Source organism: Calonectris borealis, chromosome 9 (assembly GCF_964195595.1).
Source record: "Calonectris borealis chromosome 9, bCalBor7.hap1.2, whole genome shotgun sequence".
NCBI lineage: Eukaryota > Metazoa > Chordata > Aves > Procellariiformes > Procellariidae > Calonectris > Calonectris borealis.
The window spans coordinates 21917455-21935355 of NC_134320.1; the positions used below are offsets into that span (position 1 = coordinate 21917455).

Consider the following 17901-nt stretch of genomic DNA (forward strand, 5'->3'; position numbering starts at 1 on the left):
GGAAGCAGAGGTTGTTATTGTTTCCACTACTTGGCTGTTTCAAGCAGCCACTATTTGCACAAATGAGCTGAAGGGTTCCCATTCCTGTTTGTAACTTCATCTTGGAAGATGCCAAGAGTCCCCCAACCCCCTTAACTGATCTGTAGGTGTCATATTCTCAGAATCACTCAAGTCAAGCTCTTGGAGCAGGTATTTTTGTTAAATTTATTCCTACCAAGCCACTTAATTGGAAATTTGTATTTGTCAATGAACATTATAGGCCAGTTTCTTTCCTGCTTTTTGATGGCTGCAGTGGAAGAGAAGGAGAGCAGAGAGCATCTATCCTGGCCCAGCTCAGGAACAACCCTCTCCATTGACACTCACGACTGATTTTGATGATACCCTTCCTCAGTACTGACCATCTGAGCTACCATTCCCCGTTCCTATCAGACCTGAAGTCCTCACTGAAGCAGAGCAATTGTAGGAAAGACTTGTGTCACCTTCCAAGCCTGCCGTAGGTTATAGTTGCACTCGCAATAGGAAGGGGCAGTACATGCCAGGAGGGCGTCAGGTTCTTCGTTTCACATATCCAAAATCGCATTGAAGCAGCTGGTCAGGAGCAGTGTGATGTTCACCCAGAGAGGCTGGGCTGTCCCCGTCCTCAGAGGGTTGTAGGACCCAGCTGGGTAAACCCTGGCCTGCCCTCCTCCCCGACCCTGCTCCGAGCGAGGCTACAGACCTCCCGAGGCCCCTTTCAACCTATATTACCCTGTGACCCTATGAGCCTAAATTCCCCCCCAGGGACCCGCTCCTCAGTGCTGGGTAGACGGCGGATAATCACATCATTATTTTAGAGGGCTGGACCAGTCCTGACTGCCAGCCCCTGCCTCTCACTGCCAAACACTCCCTTCCCCCTTTTGCCAGGGATAACACCATGCCCTATGCATCCTTATTCCCACTGCTAGAAACCCATTTTCTTAGACACAGTGTATTTGTCAAAAAAAAAAGAAATAAAATAAATAATGTCACAGGTTAAAAGAGATTAGGTGGATGGACTCATCTCATTACTCACACAGACCCGTCAGCAGGAGCTGGAACCTGAATATGCAAACAGCACACAGCCCTAAATATCCTAATGTATTTTAGAGTGGTCATTTCTAATTAGCACTTGAATCCAACACCCTACTTAACCTAATTAGAGACATAACAAAAAGCTGTTTGAGCTCACATGCATATTGAATATGCAGATCTCTAGCATCTAGTGCTGCCCTTCTCCAAAGAGCAACAGCAAGCAAAGCCTCTCACTATCCAGCACAGATGAAAACTGGTCCCAGCACAGACGTAAACTGGTCCCATGAAGCCAATGTATTGAAAATCTGCACCATTGACTCCATTAAGATGCTTTAAATGTAAATCTGAAAGGTTTTGATGAGAGTTGTGTTACTGGGAGAAAAGGCAGCAAACCCACAGTTTAGGAGATACTGTATTTATTTTTTGCATATCTAATCCAGAATATTTTACAGTCTAATTTAAGCCAGGAAAGAGAAGGAAGGTAAATGAGGAGGAGGAATAGGGGGGAGAATCACAGAATCGTTTGGGTTGGAAGGGACCTTTAAAGGTCATCTAGTCCAACCCCCTGCCATGGGCAGGGACATCTTCAACCAGATCAGGTTGCTCAGAGCCCCGTCCAACCTGACCTTGAATGTTTCCAGGGATGGGGCATCTACCACCTCTCTGGGCAACCTGTGCCAGTGTTTCACCACCCTCATTGTAAAAAATTTCTTCCTTACATCTAGTCTAAATCTACCCTCTTCTAGTTTAAAACTATTCCCCCTTGTTCTGTCGCAACAGGTCCTGCTAAAAAGTCTTTCCCCATCTTTCTTATAAGCCCCTTTTAAGTATTGAAAGGAATCCAGCCGCACAGATAGCTGTTTCAGAGCTGGTGACATGAGGGTTAAAAGCACCATGTGGCTCTGCAGATCTGCCAGGCAAGACAAAATAGGCGTCATTTCTAAACCTCGCTTTTTTTAAGACGAAGCGGGCACACCCCCGCACATCCATGAGGCATGAAGCAAACGCCGAAAAACCCCTCTGCTTCGTTTGTACACGCCTCATTTTCGGAGATGGATTTAGCCAAGTGCTGGGAGGATTTCATTGTGAATGAAGAGAAAGGGTGCTATCGGCTCCATGGAAACCTGGCCAGCGGCTGGGATTGGCGGGGCCGTATCCAGGCTTGGCAGCAGCGATACTGCCGAAAGTACAAGTACTGTTAATATTTAACACGGCGCAGGGACGTGGTAAAACCTAGCAACCCCGCAGCAGCGGTTATGCAATTCTCCATTAATAGCTCAAAGGGATTCAGCATCGTCTTAACGTTCCTCCCCCTTAGTTTCTATATATGAGGGTTTTTTTTTTTACTGTTGCTAAACCTTAAAGTGAGAGGAAACAAAGAAATCGCTATTACATAATATAGACTTACAGCCAAGTCGTACTCCTGCTGTTTTGGAAACATTTGGGGGGCCAAGCTGAAAGCTAAGAAGAGCCATGTGATAGGTTCCTATGGTTTTTTCTTCTCCTTTCTTCCATTTTCTAACTTCCCAGTTAAATACATTCATTTGCTCCAAGATCTGTTGAACCTCGCTTATTATTGAGCCGTTAAGTAAGCAGGATCTTCAGCAGCGATAATTATATCACACAGGTCTAGAAAAGGTAGGATTATGCATTGTCATGATTGCCCCATTTCTTAAAGAAAAAATGAGGTTTGTTGAGGGTAGGGGGTTGGTTCAGGCATCACACGGGCTTTGCGCGCTCTACATCACCACCAGGTAAGGGTGATCCACCTCAATCTGTTGGCAGTGACGCCGGGCAACACCAGCAGTGGACTCGCTCGTGGAGGTGCTTAGCTCCGGCATGGAGCTGGCTGCAGGGGGAATATGGGCATCCCCGAGTCCTTGCAGCATCTTAGGGCAGCCTCAAAGGCCCGGGATGGCTGGGCTGCCATCAGGCTTTGTATGGAGGCCAACAACTGCTGCGCCACAGGAATGCTCTTGCTCTGCTGTTTATTCTCACGTCTGATAGCGCAGTGCAGCAAAGGCTGGATGATTACAACTTGCGTCATGGTATTTCTCAGGAGACATCTACTGCATTTAGGTTTGTTTCTGTTTTAATGTTCCTGAACACAGTTCTGAGCATCTTACCCAAGCAGAGGACAACGACCCAAGGAGGTAGGTCACCCCAAAGCTGCTCAGGATCTAGCCAAAAGCTATCTGCAAAAAATAGCATTTTGGTAGTCAGTGGGCTGTCCCAGGTGAAAATTGGGGAAATGGAGGGCCTGGTGCACCTTATCAGAGAAACTCAGCCTTTCACAGGACAGGTCTGAAGCTCTGGTTTAAAGCTGTGGTTTGGGCCAGTGCTGGAGAACCCCAGTTATTGGGAGGAAAGCTGCGTTTTAACCAAATGTCAGATAGGGTGCTGCAGTCTTGGAGGACCGCAGTCATTTATGGCTCTCCTGCAGGACGCTCCACCACGGGCAGATTGGTGCTCTGCATTTCCCATTAGCAAGCCCTCACACATCTCTTTCTGTGCCTCAGTTTTCTGAGTGTAAGGTGGAATCAGTATTTCCTTATTTCTTAGGGCTGTTGGGAGGATACACACAAGCCTATGAGCTACTCAATGTATAATAACATCTAAAGTTCCCCCAAAATAATTTAAAATACCTCCAAAACCCAATCCTCAACTCCCAAGGAGTACAACTGCACTTTTCTTGCTGCTTTGTGTTTTTCCTGCATGGAAGATGGGCCTTCCCTTAGTCCCTGAGCCAAAATTCTTGGAAAGGACTTGAAACAAGATAATATATGTTGTCTAGATCCTTTTTGTCTTTTCTGTGTTAGCTAGCTAACTACCCTAGGAAAACAAGCCATAAATCAATTGAAAGCCTAACCTACAGTTTGCCAATCTGAAAAGCAGACTCTGCCCCAGGAATGCAACCGCAGCTCGCTAAAACAATGGGAATAAAGAAAAAAAACAATTATGTCTTGCACTTTGTAATTCAGCAGAGCTGCAGAGACATCAGATACACAGCGATCCCCCACAAGCTTCACCATCACCTTAAGTCCACGGTCTCCTCCTGAGCAGTAAACGTGCAGAGGGCTCTGGTCTCCAGGTGCAGATGGGTTGCAGCCTCCAGCTCAGCTGGAGAGAATTAGGGCAGCTCAGACTTTTCCTATAAAGGGACTGAGGGTCCCTAGCAGAAGACTTTTCCACTTTTCCTCTCTTGTCTTCTAGTCTTCCAGCCCAGAATTAGGGCTCTTCTAGTTTTGGCTTAAGGGGACACTACTAGTTTTTGCTTTTAGGGGGATTGAGGCACTCTGTATGCCTGCTTTTAGCAAGACAAGAGAGCACAGAGGCTAGGTGGGTTTTGTTGGGTGAGTCTGACACAGACTGTGGTGCCAGGGCTCCCAGCATGTCCTAAGGGGTCTTAGCAATCCCACCAGCAGCAAGGCTGCCCAGGGTGGTGATGGGGAGGAAGGTTATGGGGAAGGGATGGGTCTGTGTGAGGGCACCAGCCCCCCCAGGGACAGCGTATTGATGTTATCCTTGTGTTGAGGTCTAGCTTCAAGCAGGTTGAGTGTTGGTGCCATAGAGCAGTCTGTTATTTTCCTGCATCCTTGGATGAAGAACTGCCCAACATGGGCATGCAAGGGAGGAGGAAGCGCCGAGGAACAGTGCTCTTCAGAGACACAACGTGCTCTTTACGCAAACAGGTAAGCTTTTAAGAACTATGAGCCTCTAGATCCTCTGCAACACTCAAAGCACTTCCATGAGCGATGCAGTAATGAGGAAGAAATGTCATTTTCAAATGCAACTGTGTCCTCAGTGAGGTTAATGTAACAAATTGGGACTAGTCTTCAGAACAAAAACCTGCCTCAAAAGACCAGAAATGGGGAGAAATAAGGAGAGAAACCCAATGAGGTTGCGAACTCAATCTGAATTTAAGGGCTCTGAGCACACAGCAGTACGGAAAAGCAGCAGGAGACTCATTAACAGTTTGCAGTCCCTCATGGGTGACTAAGAAAGAAAGTTTGCTGCAAAGAAATGCTAGTATTGCTTTAGGACTTCTGATTTTTTAATCAGGGTTCTCAGGCCCTCGTAAATCAAGATCAGAGCAGTGCAAGCTGTGGGATACCTGTTCCCAGATCAGGCCAGCTGGAAACGATGCCAAAGTCAACAAGTTCCCCAGACTGGGGGTTGCGGGGGCTGTCTGGAGGAAGCGGTTATGGCTGATGCTGCAGGCTGCCCCGCGGAGTCCTGTCGTTATTTAGGCAGAAGAAAGAAACACCCCCTTCTCCCCTCACTCGCACTAAAACTAACCCTCAGTCAGCCAGAGAAGTGGCCTGTATTTTTAATACCTTTTTTGCACTTCATTACTGAGGGCCTCGAGCAAACTATGTCATCGGTGATGACATAACGAATAGAAGTAGTTGCAGGGCAGTATAAGTGAAGGGGAAATTAAGCTATTTAGCACACGGGCAGGAGACGTGTGTTTGGGTTGAGGCAGGAATCCTTTTAATTAAAAAACGGGAGAAAATCGCCTTGCGTCCAATGGAATAAGCACCAAGGCAACGTTGTCTGGCCCGCAGACTCCCCCCGCTACCGCTGTCTGCTGTAAGAAAAGCAGAAGGGACGGGTGGGCAGAGTCCGGTTCCTATGAAAAGATTGTATGGCCAGACCTGCCCTAGAGCTGCAAAGCAACCAGACACTGAAATCCAGCCAGTTTTGGGTCGTTTCTGTAGTGCTGTCCAAATGTGCTCTTGTTATTTCGGCTTCATCCATTTCTTTACCCCTTTCTAGCCTAATTGCTATGGCTTCTTGACTTCGGTTAATGGAAAGGGTTAAATATATTATATTATACTGGAACTTGATTTGCAGAAAAAAGCTTGGACTCTTTTGTGTTGTGTCTGACTAGCGAAGTAATCATGATTTCTGCTACTGTGGTTAATATTTGGGAATGATCTTTAACTGTTTATGCAAATGGAGCTTGCCCTGTTCCTTGTTGTGAGTTACTGAAGTCTCTGTAACTAAACCCTAACGACTGGCCCGTGACTCCAGGTTTTTGCTCTGTTTTTATGATGAGGTGATGGAAAGTTTTTACGTGGCGGGTAAGGTCGGAGATAAAGCGTAAGAAATGCTGTGCTGCTGGTATGAAATTATTTCTCATTCCCTAGTCTGTGGGGACTTTCGGACATTTTCAAGAATAAAGGAGGAGCAGTCTTAACTCACAAACACAGGAATGAGATTTCTGTTCCTGTGACCACACTAGAGTGTGGAAATGCAAGCTCCGTTGTGCTTGTTATTCCCCATGGGAGCGGTGATGCCAACCTGTGAGCAAACTGTAGTGACAAGACATCTTTTTTTCCATGCATTTGTTGTCATTTTCTTTGGAGGCATGTCAGTGCTCTGCATAGAGACCAGGGATCTCATCTTGTTTTAAATAACACAGTACGCTATAGTACAGCATTGCGTTGTCTTGCTGAGGTGCAGGGAAGACCCCTTTCTGCTCGGTGGGATATGAAGACTAGATGAAAAATTCCTACGTACTCAGCTAAAGGACTTGGGAAACAACTGTTGCTTTTAGCATGCTTTGAGAGGTAACATTCCCATTTCATGTCATCCTCTACCACGCTTTCCAGCTGAAAGGGTGCCATTCTCAAATATAGGCACTCAAAAGCTCTTTTTAGGCCCTTCCAACAGCAGTCTTGGAAGATACAGAAAGCTGCAAGGTGGAAAGGGAGAGTTAAAGGTCAGCAGAGATGCTGCAGCCCAGCACTGATAGGGACTGAAAGATCTCTCCTCGTTTGGAAGTAGAGCAGGACCACCATATTCCCCATCTCTTCCTCAAGTAGCCTGATGACTATTTAGACTTCAATATTCATTGTAGCATATGACGGTAACGAAGCTTTCGAAGCCAGCGTGTGGTTAGCTCTGGATGTTGCTTTGAAATCTGATGTTGTGGTAGAGAAAATCAGAAATCAGTGATAAGGTTGGCAGCCCTGCTCAGGAAAGAGTGGGGCTGGAAAATCCACCTCTTCCATAGGTGAGTGTGAAGGCATCACCCTGGCTCACCACAAAAGCCCATTTATATACTGTCTTTATTCAATGGCCGGTGGTGGGTGGCTTGGGAAGAGTATTAGGACAAGGCAAAAGTGGTCAGACAGTATCTTCCCAGCTGCAACATTTGATTTTAATCATCCACAGTGGACCTTTTTTCCAAGAATTCTATCACTTCTTGAACTCATTTATATTTCTGGTATCCATAACATCTTGCAGCAATCATGGATGGTTTACAAAGCGTTAATGCACATGAATAGACATATAGGCCAATTATGTTTTGGTAACATTGAGCAAGTTCTTCCAAATACTTTCCACCTTAACAGGAGAGCAGACATCACATGGTATCTGGCTGGACTCCAAAACAAATAAATGATGCTGATGTTCAGAAAGGAAATGCTGTTGTCCTTAAATAGTCAAGCATTGTTCTCAGACTTCCTGCAATAATCTCTGCCTTTTTACCCAAAAAGATTCCTGACTGTGTGGGTCCTGAGACTGCTCTGATGTCTGCCTGCTGCATATTTGTAGCATTTGTGATTTTTATCTTTTTTTTCTTCTTTGAGCAATCCTGTGCCTAATACACAGCACGTAGCATTTGGTGGCATTGGAGGATATGAAGTAGATATTCTCTGCAACCTCCTGGATAAAATATCCATAAGGTGATAATTGTCTATAAAGCTTGTGGTCACCAGTCTGGTTAGTACCAGGGAGATGCATGGACTAGAGAGAAGCTACCCCAGTGATGCGGCACACGGGCAATGTATGATGATGTCAACAGTCACTGATGGGATGACGAGAGCAGTTGGGGACTTTGCTGTTTAGTCAGCGGTGCCTGAGCGTGCACAGCAGCTCACAAAGGCAACGGCAACTTTTGAGGAAATTATGGTGATAAAACTCAGAGAGGGAAGTGTGACTGAGATGGCAGCGTAGCCCAGAAACACATGGAGTGATGTCCAGTGTGGCTGGGTATGGAGGCTTTGGCTGAAGGCGATCTGAAACAGCTGCTCAAAACCTTCAGAGTAATACAAAATAGGGAAAAATGCGGTGGGGGAAGGATGGGGCCAGCAGCTCTCGTGCCTGATGGAAAGCTATTGCCAGCAAAGAGGGAGGCTGAGCTGTGGCAGGAGACATCATCATGGGAGATGATGATCTGGGACCCAGCCAGAGTGAGCATCCAACACCACAGCAGCGGCTGTGTGCCAAAGGCATCCGTTGTTCTCCAGAGCTGGATGTGAGAGGAGAAAAAACCTTTAGCCCGTAGGGCATGAGTCCTTGTGGGAGCGGGGCAGTTTGTTTGTTTATTACTCCAAGGTCTGATCACAAATAAACCATGGATAAACACAGTTCAGGAGCTGGCAGGCACAAAGTAAAACAAGTGGGAATCCTGCATTCCACTCTGCCATCTATATTTTTCTCCTGGGAATTTTTTTTCCCCCTCTAATTATCCTCTTCCCATCTAGCTCTTATTCTTCTGTAAATTAGTGACTGGCATAAAAAGGGAATGTGACAGAGACCAATCAACCTTTGCTGGTGATTAAACTTTAAAAGGCTTCTCCACATGTTAATGGGGCTGTGGTGGCATGTGGGCATGGAGATCTTCTCCCCAGCACCTGGCCAACTTAGGCATTAAACCTGCGTGATGCTCCTGCTGGGAGCAGTCCAGGACCATAGTGTCTTTTTGTGGGATCTGATCCCTTGATGAAGAGGAGTTTTCATCTTTGCTGAGGAGTATTGGCCCAGGCCAGCTGTGCTGTGAGATTCAGCAGCTTCACCTGGCTCTTCTCCCCCAGTCTTCCAAGAACATATTGGGACATCCTCATGTGGAGTCCAGTGACATGGTCCTGTTCTCCTGCAGTGGTGGATAATGATGGTTGTGTGTCACTAAAAAATTGAAGCATCTGCCACCAAAATATATTACAGGATTTGGAGGCTAATTTGACATCTTTGCTGACAGGTTGTCCAATCTGCATACCTTATTTAAGTTATGCTTACAAATACGCCATGACCTACGAACACTTCAGTGATGGGTTTGAGCCAGCAATGAGTTGTGCTTCACTGAAGTAATTATTTATTCACTTAATAGAGACTGATGGTTTTGCTCAGCTGGGAGCTGTGTATAATTAAAACCATGGTCCCTGCCCCAAGAGGTTTCCAGTCTGAAAGATGAAGCAAAGGCTGTGCCAGAAGAAGTTGCAGGAATCCCATGTGCCCATATCGGATGTTTAGAAAATTACATTTTTTAAAAAACTGTGAGCTCCTTGTATACAAGAGGAGACAGGCCATTTGGGGATAGTGTGTATTTAACACAGATTTTTGTTCGTATGGCTGCAACACCGAACGAGAGGTGGCTGCTGTAGGTCAGAGGTCCTCCCAAAAGCTGTAAGATAAAGTCAAACTTGTAAAAAAAAAAAAAAAAAAACCACCTAACCCTGAAACTATGCTCAGTGTAACCTGAGGACCCACATTGCCCAAACCGGAGCTGCCCCCCTTAAACCCAGCCTAGGCAAGTGTGGGAGCTGGTGCCCATTCCCCCGTGCAGGCACCATGCCCCAAGCAGAGCAGCCTTGATAAAGAGACCTGGTCTAGAGCAATACCTGACATACAGCTGTTTTGCAGCTGTAAGGAGCATTGCCTCTCCCCAGACCTGAAGAAGGGCTTGTCTGCCTGAAAGCTTGGCTGTTTTTTTACTAATTATATAATTTGGCTTAATAAAAGCTATTACCTCTCCATACAAATCTTGTGTCTCTTTGAATAGGTTGGCACATTTCCTAATAGAACCAGAAACTGCTTCTTAAACAGAAGTTTGACCATTATTGTTATTAAAATAGAAAAGGAAATGGAGGCTCATTCACAACAAAGTGATATTTATTGCTCAGTTTAATTGCTTAATGTAAAGCGCATGACTGGGGATTTGAAGGGGCTGATTTGCAGTTCGGTCACCCTTTGAAACAAAGCCACGCGTTGTGAAATTGCATGTTGAAACTCAAGGATTGAAATGGCTCCGGCAGATGGGAGAGCAATAGGAGTCGTTAGCGAAGCCTGAAGCGAGCCTGGGTGATTCTGCTGGGAAAAAATAATCCTGGAAACACGCAGTGTCGGGACCACCGCCTTGGCCGGACCTGCACCCTCGAGCAGGGTGGGAGATGCTGGTGCGGGATGCCCAGAGGCTGGCTCAGACCTTTCCCACCCAGCCAAAATTTGCAGGTGGAGGATGTGGCTGTGGAGGGGACCAGCATGTTTTGCACAGGCAGGCGCTGCCGTGCCCGGGGCAGGGGCTGGTCCCGCTGCCGGGAGCTCTGCCTGCTCCAGGGGATGGCACTGCAGCCCTCGGGGGAATGGGGCAGGTAGCAACGGTGAGCAGGGGGATGCAAACACAAGCGATGCCAGCCCCAAATATCTGAGCTGTCCGTAGGTATGGACAGGCGGTAGGTGAAAATCTGCCCCGGCAAATCTCTGACTGCCATGCCACAAGCGTTGCAAAATCTCCCCCGACTATGGCCACGCTCTCCTGCAGAGTCTCGGCTAAGCTGTGTCGCTGGTGCCACGATCCTGTCCTTGTTTTAACGGGGAATAAGTGTGGTGCAAGGTGTTGCCTTCGGGTTGAATAGTAGGTTTAATTCATTGCCCCAGCCTCGTTGCCTTCCAGAGGGCTGCCCCTGCCCGCAAGGTGCACTGGGTACCACCCTCCCTCCTGGCACCCCCACCAGCAAGACCCCACAACCACCTCCTCAGCTGGGGCTTGACTACTTTATAGCTCAGGCTTTGGGACACACATAAAGGTTTTACGGCCTTAACACAAATAAGGGATAGTTCAAACAAGTATTTTCCGCCCAGCCCCTCCCCAGCGAGTGCTGAACCCAACATTTCCCACGAGTGATTCAGCGGCGGCGGGGGGAGCGGGAGCTGCCCCGCTCCAAGGTCTGTCAACATGCAATAAATCCAGTGTGACAGCAACGAAATAATTTTCTTGCATGCTTGGAAAGCCACTTTTATCAGTGGCAATACTGATGGCATGACTTCAGGGTGTGGAGAGGTTTGACCCCTGGTGCAGCAGTTCCTGGCCCTGGAGAGGGGGAATTCTCTTTCACCCACCCCAGGAGCTGGAGGGGCACCCTGTGCCCACATCAACCACCAGCAAAGACGCCCCACAAACCTGAACCCTATCCTTCAAACAAAAACCAGTCCAAAGTTCTTTTCCTATGAATGGGAATGAGCATTTTCCCTAAGGACACCCCGAATATCACCCATCCCGCCATGCCGAGGGCTCCCGACACAGCTCCTCTGCAGCCAGCGGACGGGACCCGAGGGCTTTCTGACAGCGATGTGTTCTGCCTTAAGTGGCTTCTTGTTTTTCATAATGTGAACGTGAGGCTCTGAGCTATTCCCATAGCGCTCTCAGTAATCAGCCCTGGTATGTTGAAAGGCATATTTGTCATGTCTCAGCCGGTCTCTCAGAGAAACAGTCGCAGGTCAGGTTAGTTACCTAATTTATATGTCAGGGGCTGCAGGAATGAATCAACAGCATTTTTTGTATTTTTCCAGACAGTAGCTTGATATTCCCGGCATGTTGAACCGTAGGAGTTCCCTTGCCTTTGTGATCATTTGCAATCCCTCCTTATTTGGCTGATGTTACAGCAATTCAAGCAGAAAAAAGTGCTACCAGCACAGCGAGCCAACGTCTCCCTTGTAGACGACTCTCTTCAAAGTGGCTCGCTTGGATGCAGCCCGCTGGTGCAAGAGCATCTACACACACCTTGGTGTGAGCTAACCTCTCCAGTGGCAGTCCCAGGCACCAGTTTGGGGGATGGTCCCAAGGGTCAGGCAGCAGCATCATGTCCCCGTGCAGAGATAGACGGGACGGTTGGTTAGTCCCTCTCCACAACCCGTTATGGTGCAGGCATTGCTGTGGGGGCAGAAACAGTTGGGTGTGACTATGTGAGCACGTTCTGCTGTTGCACACACACAAATATGTGCATGCACCATGGTGCAATTCCTTCAGCGCAAATGTAATTTGTGTGCGTGCAAAAGGTGAGGAACTTTTACCCGTGGAAAACAGAACTTCCCAGACCTGGACCACCCCAACCGTCCTCATCCCATTAGAGCTCCCAGGGAATGGCCGAAATGAAAGCAGAGAGCCGGAGCGCGCCACCTCCAGCGCCGGGACGAGAGGCTGCCCAGCGCTGCCGCATGGATATTCCCACTGGGACCGAACACGATCCCATCTGAGAGATTTCAGGCAGATCTCTTCCAGCATGTGAATCTGTGTGTGTTTATTTCCGTCCAGCCGTATGTGTTTGGGAAGATGGGTAGGAAACTCTTCCTGATGAAAGCAATATCTGAAACAAAAAACAGCAGGATGTGCAATTCCCTAAACTCTGCCGGATCCATTTATAACCACCACGATGCTGGGAAAAGCAGGTGCAGGAGGAGCCCTGCCGAAGGGGACCCTTGCTGCAGCGTGCAAAGCAGAGAGCAAACGCCTTGATGCTCTCAAGGCTTCAGACAGGTTTTCCCCGGGCACTCGCTGCTCGGGGCTGCGGGGGTGACCGAGGGGTTAGCTCACATCTCTGCAAGGGTGTCTCTGCATTCCGGGGTGCTGCACGGGGAGGGTTTAACCTCGGGTGCGTGGAGGGGAGCAGGGCAGGGCCGCGGCTGCCTCCGAGCACGAACCGCTGTGCCCTTCCAACAGGAAACACAAAGCAGAAGCAAAGTGGAAGATGTTTTACAAAGCGCCCGTTTACTCCAGGCTAGCGGGGGGATAAAACATGCGGCAAGGAGCAGGCTGTGCCCCCGTGGGCCGTGGGAAACACGGTCAGGTGGGGAGGAAAGAAATAAATCCCAAAAGGCGCAGCTTGCCATCAGAGGGAAACACAGAGAAGCAAATTATTAGCTTGGTTTTTTTGCAAGATGAAAGATGGGCCATTAGCTGCCTCTGGAAAATACTTTCCAAACCCTTTTGTGCAGCAGTTTCTCTGCAGAAGGGCTCTCCCAGCACCCCGGGCGGGCAGGGGAACGCCCCGCGGCCGGAGCTGGAGAGGTTTGAACTTGAACTCGTTTATTTAGCTTTGACTTTTCTCTTGCTGGAGTCCCTGGACTTAGCCCAAACCTCAAAAGTAAGTTATAGCCAAATATTTTTGAGGTTGGTAATGAGATACCAAAGCCTTACTTAAAAAAGAGCCTTGTCCCAAATTCCCCTGCAGCGTGCGGGGCCGATGCTCCACGGGCGCAGCAGAGCCGGGCTCGGGGGTCGTGGTGCTGCTGGACGGCCCGTGCTCAGCACCCTCCTCCCGTGTCTCACCAGCACGGCTGGGTACGGCCACACCACCAGAGGTGAGCCAAGCGCTCACTCTTTTCACTGTAAAACAAACATTTGAACATTTCTGCCATCGTACACCCGCCGCTCAGGGTTAATTGTGACAGATCACGTCTTCCCCCACCCTAAATTCCTACTTGGCTGCTGAAGTCTCCCACTTTCCAACAGCCGAAAAACACGGCGTGACCTGCAAAGGCTCTTCCAGGCTGCAGCAGCGCACAAACCCGCTTGGGTGCTTGCTCGTGGGCTGCAGGCAGGAGCACTGCCCGTGGCATCGGCAGGGGCTGGCAGGATCGAGCAGACCCTGCTTAGGCAGGGAAACCTAACCTAAACCACCCGATCCGCTTTGCTCTCCGATCAGGATCTGGCCCTAGATCGCTTTCTCTGCATAATGATACTGGTTTCGTGCGAGGCTTCCTTGCTGGCATATTTTTTGCATTGTATTTTAATGAAATGGAGCAACCCTGTGAAAGTAAGGATAAATGTTTTGAGATCTTCAGGCTCCGGTGCAAAGCAGCGTTATAAAAATCTGCAGTCTCCCTGGGAAAATAGCTGATGATATATTTTATGCCCCCCTCAGCAAGGGAAAGGGTTAATTGCTTCGGTTCCCCCCTGATACTTATGGCTAATGCCAATCAGATCTGGAACAATAAGAATAAAATATGATTGAAACCTCTGGCTCTTCAAAAAAAGCATATGTTTTAATTAAATTGAGAACTAGCTGGTTAATCAGCACAAGGACCAACGGACTGATTAGCAGGAAATGCCTGGTGAAAAACAGACCGTCTCATCGGCTGGGCTGGAGGGAGAGCCACGGACTGGGGACAGAGCGCTGGGCTGGGGGAGCTGCAAAGGGCACCCAGGCTCCATCCGAGGACCCCCAGGGAGGAGACACATCCTTGAGCCCAAGACGTGCCCATCGGGCACGTCTTGGGCTCAAGGATGTGTCTCCTCCCTGGGGGTCCTCGGATTGAGTTGTCCCCATCCCAGCATCACAGGGAACCAGGGGATGCCAGGGGGACAAATGAAACCTCTTAGCCCAATTACTTTTGAAAGGGAGAGTACAAGGATGGGGGAGAGAGGATTGCGAAATCAATTTGAAATTTATTGTGTCAAGGGGGGGGGGGGGGGGGGGAAACAAAAACACCGCTCGAGAAATAAACTTTTAAAATTAAAAAAATCAAGGGAGAAATGTCCTTCTGGCCGTCCCTTCCCCCACCCCCCACCGTGCAGAGCACAGGCTTCCTTCTGATTAAAGCTCAGCCTGGAGCAGTTTCGGTGGCAGGAGGCCAGAAGAAAGCTTAAGGTGCTCTCTGCAGTTTAAGGTGGAGCTGTTTACGTTGCCTTCTCCGGCAGCACCAGGTTTGGCCACGCAGCAGCATCCTCTTGTTTACACCGGTTACGCCTCGGCCGTGCCAGGGCTCTGGTTTACACCACCCGACGAGCAAAGTCAGGCTCTCGGTTCGCAGGCGTTCGCTGGCAGATGAGCCTTGGTGGGGTTTTGTTTTGCTTGCAGCCACCTCTGACAGGTTTTTGACTAAAAAAATGAAATTAAATGCAAGGTGAGAGGGAAGGGGTGCAGGAATAAGCCCTGCCCCATTGCTGGCGAGATGTGGTTGGGATGCTCCTCCTGAGCGATGCCCACACATAGGGGTTTGCTCGCAGCGCCGAGATTCGGGACCGAACCCTGCAGGAGCTTTGTCCATGGTGGCTTCTGACATCCCTGCTTTCCCCAAGGGTCAGCAAACACCCAGCGCGGTCCTGCTGTTTCCCAGAGACATGATCGGTGCTACGGCACAAACAGCCCAAGAAACACCTGGAGAAGACAAGTTCGTGGCCCATGAAAAGGCACGAGGCCATGCTGGCATCAGGATGGGATAAGGAGCAGGAAAGGGGTGCAGCCAGGCAGGTCCTGACCCAGAAAGTGGGTGCAACCCCATCATGAAGGGTTTTCTCCAGAAACCAGGACCAAGACAGGCATGAGACCTGTCCCAACTCCTGGCGTTGAAACTACGACGTCTGCTCGATGCCCCTTCTCTACATAAGAAGATGCCTCGGCATAAGGTGACGGGTCTGATGCCCACCAGAAATGCTTTATCCCAGCCAACAGCCCCCTCCTTGCCCGGTGAGGGAGGGAGCACTGGAGAGCCTCAGCCCAAAACTACACGGGCCCCTCTCCAAAGATAACTCGGCTGCAATTTTGGGGGAAAGCTCAGCTGGGGCTGCCTGGCACCGCAGCTGCCTCCCTTACCAGACCCTGCACCCTGCAAGAAAAGCATCTCCAATTTGCTCACCGGTTATACAAATCTCACCCCCAGCCTCCCTGGTGTGGGTGCTTGTAGTTCACAAACATTTACTGACACCGATTTGTGCTCCTGTAGCTCAGGGCCGGCGCCGCGCAGTAGCGTTTCACAGTCTTTTAGCTCATAAAGTGGAAAAGGCAGTTTGGGTGTTTCTTCTCAAAACAAACACAAGCACGCGCAGCGGCCGTAGCAGTAAGATTGACAAGGCGCTGCCCTCCCGAGGAGCAGCTTTTTATTAGGATCTTTACTGTGCATTGGTATTATGGGGCAATAAAGCTGGTAATGCCTATTCCCGGCTCATCGTCCATAATCGTTTGGAGGAGAGCGCCGGAGTCGGCGTTTGCACGGATTTCGGCTGGCCTCGGATCAGCCAAGCCCCCGGGACAGCCTCTGTGGAGGGAAGCCACGGCGGGGCGCAGGGTGCTTTCGTGGTCGGGTAGGGAGCAGCAGCGCAGCGAGGTTAAGAAATAACGTACAGGGGTGATGCAAATACCAGCCAGATTTAAAAAAGGGCCAGTCCCATGCCTGAGCCCTCCAAAATACACAGAGAAACCCACTTTTTCAAACCTTCGGTGCCACCCACCCCAGTTAAACGTGGCCTTCAGCATGTTGGCAGAGTGGCGGTATCTCCCATTTGAATCTAAATACATGAGATTTCAGATCTAACCAGGTTATAAGATGGCACGTGCTGGTTTTAAATTGTGCCTACTGTAGAGTAAGTCTTACGTAGATTTTTCTGGGGGTTTTGTTTAAAAGTGCTGCGGGAAACCAGGTGAAAACCACTGAGCAGCTCTCCAAAAGCCCCAGATCCATCTGCATGGAGCCATCATTGAGACTGGAGAGCTGCCAAGTGCAGAATCTATAAATCATGAATCAAGCCCCCCATTCCCATCCCTAAATCACAATTGTTTTAAAAAGAAATAAAACATATTGGTTCTTTTAATTTGCCTTTTGGAGTCTGTGCCTTTAGGCACATTTTCCAGCTTTTCTAAAACACGAGGACTAGAAACTTCCTTTCATTTCTCAGTGAAAGCTGAGAGCCTCACTTAATTACTTGCATCCAAGAGCCGCAGCTTTATGAAAAATTCCAAATATCAGAAGATTGGTAATAAAATCACAGGGGCTGGCAACGCTGAGACTCCAATTAGATGCAGGATATTCCTTTTATAAGAGTCCAAGAAGAGTATGCACACTGGGATGCTTGTCTGCTACAAGAGTAACAAATATAATGAGTTTTGGTGAACCGACGCAGAAAAAGACCTAAAGTCTACGTTCCTTGGCCAGGGTGTCCACGTCGCCGCTCAGCTCCCACTGCCTTTTGGATAGGCAGTCACCATGTCAGCCGTAACGTACACAGGGATTTGACCGGGAACGGGGGAAAGGTGGCTGGCACTTGCGCAAGGGTTTTGGCAACGGCAGCGCAAAGCACCTGGCGAGGGCGAGCGGGAAGCGGGGAGGTGCCAAGGGGAGTTTGGGGTTTAGTAAAGAAATGCTGAGGCTCAGCCAGCCCGTCAGAGAAGCAGCCCAGTGAAATTATGTGATATTTTCTTGTTCAGGTCCCAACTTGCACCCCTATCAAAGTAGCTTTGTTGACCCGGACTGGTCTCCAGGCATTGGGTTTAACGTCGCAGCCCTGACCACAAGAAGCATCTCAGGATGCGGCGTCCTGCCATGCCTTGGGGTTTTTCCTCGGGGTTTCGGTACCCTCCATGGCAGCGTGGTTTCTTTTGGGTTTGCTGGAGTGGCCATGTCCTCCCAGCTAGTCTCGGTGTCCTGACAGCACAAGTACCCCGGGGAGCACCACCCACCTCAGTGGCCCCAGGAAGGGCGACATTGGAGGGACAAACCACCACGGGCAGTGCCCCCTGCCACCGCATCTCCCCGGGGAGGGTCCCCACTGCCCCTGGAGGGGACAAGGACATCCTCACAGGGACTGCATGGGCGAAGCAAAGCATCTTCGCATGGCCCAAACCCAAAGGGGCTGAATCCTCCTCGTCTCCTCCCCGTGCCCAAGCATCCCCAGCCACAGGCCACCGCCTGTGCGGGCACCACGAGGGCTATCTTTGCCTTCACAGGGAACATCTCTGGTCGCTATTCATGGAAATGATGAGATAATGGCCCGAAATCTTGGTTCCTCTAATATAATTGAGAATGGAGCTAAACTGCAACTCTAAAAAGGAAGTCTAAATTAGGTTGCAG

At 49.3% G+C, this 17901-nt stretch overlaps 1 protein-coding gene across 1 annotated transcript in view; it reads left to right on the forward strand.

Annotated features, from left to right (window-relative positions):
• The window catches only part of ZMAT3 (zinc finger matrin-type 3), a 410758-nt gene extending 394019 nt beyond the window's left edge, over positions 1 to 16739 (forward strand). Inside the window, exon 6 of the transcript XR_012674684.1 lies at positions 16730 to 16739. The gene's annotated coding sequence lies outside the window, so the exon portion shown is untranslated. The remainder of the gene's footprint in view (positions 1 to 16729) is intronic.
• Positions 16740 to 17901: the final 1162 nt, after the last annotated feature.